The following is a 6,878-nucleotide window of genomic DNA, read 5'->3' as shown; positions in this document are numbered from 1 at the left end:
CTTGCAACTCAGGTATAATCTGCACGGGAGCAACGTCCTAGAGGCAGTCGGTAGCATAGGCAACGACCATGCGTAGGCTCTAGCATGAGGGGAAAAACGTCCATTGAAGCTTGCATCACCCTCATTCGCAGCATCACCCTGGAACTCGGGCAACGAAAACATAATTGACACCACCTCGAGTTTGTTAAGAGCGGCCACCACTCTCGCCAAAACATTCACAACACGCGTGGTCACAAAGCTTAGCGCGAAGTAGCTCGCACACCTCTATACGGACATGCTCGTCCGCCGCAGTTGCATCGTTGGTGGGTGGCGGTGATGGCGGAGGTGGTGAAGCAGCTCCCCGAAATGATGTAGTCTGTGCGGGGCTCTGCACGACATCACGTGCGCCGGATTGGATCCCTACACTCGCGTGCATGATAGCCTATGGAGAGGCATCGGAAGCAACGGCCGCTCAGGCACGCTCGGAGAGTCGGCCGCGCCATGAAAGTAGGACGACGGAACCCTGCCAAAGTGTTAACGTGTCATGTATTGTACCATTGTAATTGTACCGTTGTAGCTCTTGTACCTTACTCCTACTTTCTAGGATCTTAACCTCCACGACTAGCTCATGGCTTGCGTGCCTGATCTTGTGGAAGGCCCCGGCTATATGTAACCTCTCTCGATGAGTAATACAGTGTGCAATGCAATATTCATCCTCTTTCTTGGTATCAGTCGCCATGGCTTTCGAGGACATCTTCGGCGAGCCCCCTGCCACTCCGGCCGCTCCCGTCTCCTCCTCTCCGTCCTCCACTCCAGGGACCTCTCCTCCCTTCTCCTCGACCACCATGCCCGTTGCAACCTCTGCTCTCGCCACCACGACCATTTTCCCCGTGCCATCTCCTCCTGATCTTCTCCTCCACAATTTTCACAACGACCACATCTCCAACCATATCAAATTCAAGCTCGACCCTGCTGAGAAGAACTACATCAAGTGGCGCACCTTCTTCACCTGTGCCCTTACGCAGTACCGTGTCCAGGATCACATCGAGCGCCACCCTCCTACCCACCCCGACACCGCCTGGCTTGCTGTGGATCAACGGCTGGTCCTCTGGATCCTCTTCACCCTCGCAGACTCCATCCTTGAGCTGATCATGGGCGGCGCCGTCGATGCCGGCACCACCTGGCAGCGCATCCGGGATTACTTCCTGGCCAACCAGGGAGCCCAGTATCTCCACCTCACGTGCCAGTACCGGAACTTGAAGCAGGGCAACCTCTCCGTCTCTGACTACGCTCGCTGCCTCAAGTCCCTTGTCGACGGCCTCGCCGACACCGGTAACCCCGTCTCCGATCCAGATCTTACCATGTAGTTCCTTCATGGCCTCGACGCCCGCTTCGACACCATCCGCACCATCTTGGGGGACACGGTGCCTCTCCCCTCGTTCGGTGTCGCGCGTTCTCGCGTGGATCTCGCCGAGTACAACATCAACCTTCGCGCCGCCGAGGCTGGCGCCGCCGCCCTCACCATCTCCAACGACCGTGGTGACCGCGGTGATCGTGGCGATCGCAGCAACGGCGGCCACGGCGGCCCCCGTCCCGGTGGCAACGGGGCCTGCTCTGGCGGTGGCGACCGCGGACGTGGTCGTGGGCGCGGCGGCGGCCGCGGCCGCTCTGACTCATCCGGTCGGGGCTCCTACTCCAACACCGCTGCCCCACCACCCTGGACTAGCTATTTCGCCCCGTTCGGCATGGCTCTACCTCACCCTCGCTCTGGCTGCACTCCGCCCAACGCCGCTGGCGTGCTAGGCCCGCGCCCTGGTGTGCATTCCCAGGCGTATCTTCTGATGTTGTCGGGCCCTGCGTCATCTCCCGCCCTGCAGCCGTACTCCTACGGCTCTCCTGCTTGGGATCATGTTGCACTCCTCAGCCACGCCTACAGCCAGTAGGGCGTCCCAGCGCACGGTGCTGACTGGATCCTCGACTCCGGCGCCGCCACGCACGTCACCGGCAATCTTGGTAACCGCTCCACGTTTTGCTCTTTACCTCAGCATTTTTCCACGGGCTCCACCACTCTCCCTCCCACCAACCTTTCTCTTCACGATGTTGTCATTTGCCCTAACATTGTCAAAGATCTAATTTCCGTTCGCAAATTGTCCCGTGATAATAATGTTGAGGTCGCGTTTAACCACTCTGGCTTTTCTGTGAAGGCTCTTCCCACCAAGACTCCGTTCATGACGTCCAGTAGCTCCGGCCCGCTCTACCCCTTCTATGGCACCAACACCACCGGTGGTTCCGCTTTTCTTACCACCACCGGAACTTGTGGCATCGGTGCCTTGGGCACCCCGGCAAAGCAACCCTAGCTTCATGCTACCTCTTGAGCACTGCGTTGGTTTTCCCTGAAGAGGAAGGGATGATGCAGCAAAGTAGCGTAAGTATTTCCCTCAGTTTTTGAGAACCGAGGTATCAATCCAGTAGGAGGCTACGCGCGAGTCCCTCGCACCTGCACAAAACAAATAAATCCTCGCAACCAACGCGATAAGGGGTTGTCAATGCCTATACGGCCACTTACGAGAGTGAGATCTGATAAATATGATAAGATAATATTTTTGGTATTTTTATGATAAAGATGCAAAGTAAAATAAAAGCAAAGTAAAAAAGCAAAGGAAATTACTAAGTATTGGAAGATTAATATGATGAAGATAGACCCGGGGGCCATAGGTTTCACTAGTGGCTTCTCTCAAGAGCATAGGTATTTTACGGTGGGTGAAAAAATTACTGTTGAGCAATTGACAGAATTGAGCATAGTTATGAGAATATCTAGGTATGATCATGTGTATAGGCATCACGTCCAAGACAAGTAGACCGACTCCTGCCTGCATCTACTACTATTACTCCACTCATCGACCGCTATCCAGCATGCATCTAGAGTATTAAGTTAATGAAAACAGAGTAATGCCTTAAGCAAGATGACATGATGTAGAGGGATAAACTCATGCAATATGATAAAAACCCCATCTTGTTATCCTCGATGGCAACAATACAATACGTGCCTTGCTGCCCCTACTGTCACTGGGAAAGGACACCGCAAGATTGACCCCAAAGCTAAGCACTTCTCCCATTGCAAGAAAGATTAATCTAGTAGGCCAAACCAAACTGATAATTCGAAGAGACTTGCAAAGATAACCAATCATACATAAAAAAATTCAGAGAAGATTCAAATATTGTTCATAGATAGACTTGATCATAAACCCACAATTCATCGTTCTCAACAAACACACCACAAAAAGAAGATTACATCGAATAGATCTCCACAAGAGAGGGGGAGAACATTGTATTGAGATCCAAAAAGAGAGAAGAAGCCATCTAGCTAATAACTATGGAACCGTAGGTCTGAGGTAAACTACTCAAACTTCATCGGAGGGGCTATGGTGATGATGTAGAAGCCCTCCGTGATCGATGCCCCCTCCAGCGGAGCTCCGGAACAGGCCCCAAGATGGGATCTCGTGGATACAGAAAGTTGCGGCGGTGGAATTAGGCTTTTGGCTCCGTATCTGATCGTTTGGGGGTACGTAGGTATATATGGGAGGAAGGAGTACATCGGTGGAGCAACATGGGGCCCACGAGGGTGGAGGGCGCGCCTAGGGGGGGTAGGCGCGCCCCCCTACCTCGTGGCCTCCTCCTTTGTTTCTTGACGTAGGGTCCAAGTCTCGTGGGTCTTGTTCGTTGAGAAAATCATGTTCCCGAAGGTTTCATTCCGTTTGGACTCCGTTTGATATTCCCTTTCTTCGAAACCCTAAAATAGGCAAAAAACAACAATTTTGGGCTGGGCCTTCGGTTAATAGGTTAGTCCCAAAAATAATATAAAAGTGGATAATAAAGCCCAATAACGTCCAAAACAGTAGATAATATAGCATGGAGCAATCAGAAATTATAGATACGTTGGAGAAGTATCAAGCATCCCCAAGCTTAATTCCTTCTCGTCCTCGAGTAGGTAAATGATAAAAATAGAATTTTTGATGTGGAGTGCTACTTGGCATAATTTTAATGTACTTTTTCTTAATTGTGGTATGAATATTCAGATCCGAAAGATTCAAGATAAGAGTTTAATATTGACATAAAAATAATAATACTTCAAGCATACTAACAAAGCAATCATGTCTTCTCAAAATAACATGGCCAAAGAAAGTTATCCCTACAAAATCATATAGTCTGGCTATGCTCTATCTTCATCACACAAAGTATTTAAATCATGCACAACCCCGATGACAAGCCAAGCAATTGTTTCATACTTTTGACATTCTCAAACTTTTTCAATCTTCACGCAATACATGAGCATGAGCCATGGATATAGCACTATAAGTGGAATAGAATGGTGGTTGTGGAGAAGACAAAAAGGGAGAAGATAGTCTCACATCAACTAGGCGTATCAACGGGCTATGGAGATGCCCATCAATAGATATCAATGTGAGTGAGTAGGGATTGCCATGCAACGGATGCACTAGAGCTATAAGTATATGAAAGCTCAACAAAAGAAACTAAGTGGGTGTTCATCCAACTTGCTTGCTCATGAAGACCTAGGGCATTTTGAGAAAGCCCATCATTGGAATATACAAGTCAAGTTCTATAATGAAAAATTACCACTAGTATATGAAAGTGATAACATAGGAGACTCTCTATCATGAATATCATGGGGCTACTTTGAAGCACAAGTGTGGTAAAAGGATAGTAATATTGTCCCTTCTCTCTTTTTCTCTCATTTTTTTCTTTTTTTATTTGGGCTTTTTCTCTTTTTTTGGCCTCTTTTCTTTCTCTTTTTTTTCGTCCGGAGTCTCATCCCGACTTGTGGGGGAATCATAGTCTCCATCATCCTTTCCTTACTGGGACAATGCTCTAATAATGATGATCATCACACTTTTATTTTCTTACAACTCAACAATTACAACTCGATACTTAGAACAAAATATGACTCTATATGAATGCCTCCGGCGGTGTACCGGGATATGCAATGAATCAAGAGTGACATGTATGAAAGAATTATGAATGGTGACTTTGCCACAAATACGATGTCAACCACATGATCATGCTAAGCAATATGACAATGATGGAGTGTGTCATAATAAACAGAACGGTGGAAAGTTACATGGCAATATATCTCGGAATGGCTATGGAAATGCCATAATAGGTAGGTATGGTGGCTGTTTTGAGGAAGGTATATGGTGGGTGTATGATACCGGCGAAAGGTGCGCGGTATTAGAGAGGCTAGCAATGGTGGAAGGAAGAAAAGTGCGTATAATCCATGGACTCAACATTAGTCATAAAGAACTCATATACTTATTGCAAAAATCTATAAGTTATCAAAGCAAAGTATTACGCGCATGCTCCTAGGGGGATAGATTGGTAGGAAAATACCATCGCTCGTCCCCGACCGCCACTCATAAGGAAGACAATCAAAAAATAAATCATGCTCCGACTTCATCAAATAACGGTTCACCATACGTGCATGCTACGGGAATCACAAACCTTAACACAAGTATTTCTCAAATTCACAACTACTCAACTAGCATAACTTTAATATCACCATCTTCATATCTCAAAACAATAACCAAGCATCAAACTTCTCATAGTATTCAACACACTCATAAGAAAGTTTTTACTATTCTTGAATACCAAGCATATTGGGATTATTTGTTGGAAATATGCCCTAGAGGCAATAATAAAATGGTTATTATTATATTTCCTTGTTCATGATAATTGTCTATTGTTCATGCTATAATTGTGTTATCAGGAAATCGTAATACATGTGTGAATACATAGACCACAACATTCCCTAGTGAGCCTCTAGTTGACTAGATCGTTGATCAACAGATAGTCATGGCTTACTGACTATGGACATTAGATGTCATTGATAACGGGATCACATCATTAGGAGAATGATGTGATGGACAAGACCCAATCTTAAGCATAGCACAAGATCGTGTAGTTCGTCTGCTAGAGCTTTTCTAATGTCAAGTATCCTTTTCTTAGACCATGAGATTGTGCAACTCTCGGATACTGTAGGAATAGTTTGGGTGTGCCAAACGTCACAACGTAACTGGGTGACTATAATGGTACACTACGGGTATCTCCGAAAGTGTCTGTTGGGTTGGCACGAATCGAGACTGGGATTTGTCACTCCGCATGACGGAGAGGTATATCTGGGCCCACTCAGTAAGACATCATCGTAATGAGCTCAATGTGACTAAGGGTTGGTCATGGGATGATGTGTTATGGAACGTGTAAAGTGACTTGCAGGTAACAAGATTGAACGAGGTATTGGGATATCGACAATCGAATCTCGGGCAAGTAACGTACCGATTGACAAAGGGAATTGAATACGGGATTGATTGAATCCTCGACATCGTGGTTCATCCGATGAGATCATCGTGGAACATGTGGGATCCAACATGGGTATCTAGATCCCGCTATTGGTTATTGGCCGGAGAGTTGTCTTGGTCATGTCTGCATGGTTCCCGAACCCGTAGGGTCTACACACTTAAGGTTCGGTGACGCTAGGGTTGTAGAGATATTAGTATGCGGTAACCCGAAAGTTGTCCGGTGTCCCGGATGAGATCCCGGACGTCACGAGGAGTTCCGGAATGGTCCGGAGGTAAAGATATGTATATAGGAAGTCCAGTTTCGGCCACCGGGAAAGTTTCGGGGGTCACCGGTATTGTACCGGGACCATCGGAAGGGTCCTGGGGGTCCACTGGGTGGGGCCACCTATCCCGAAGGGCCCCATGGGCTGAAGTGGGAAGGGAACCAGCCCCTGGTGGGCTGGTGCGCCCCCCTTGGGCCTCCCTTGCGCCTAGGGTTGGAAACCCTAAGGGGGTGGGGGCGCCTCAACCTGGCTTGGGGGCCAAGCC

This window comes from Triticum dicoccoides, chromosome 7A (genome assembly GCF_002162155.2).
Source record: "Triticum dicoccoides isolate Atlit2015 ecotype Zavitan chromosome 7A, WEW_v2.0, whole genome shotgun sequence".
Classification (NCBI taxonomy): domain Eukaryota; kingdom Viridiplantae; phylum Streptophyta; class Magnoliopsida; order Poales; family Poaceae; genus Triticum; species Triticum dicoccoides.
Note: the sequence above shows the minus strand (reverse complement) of the source record.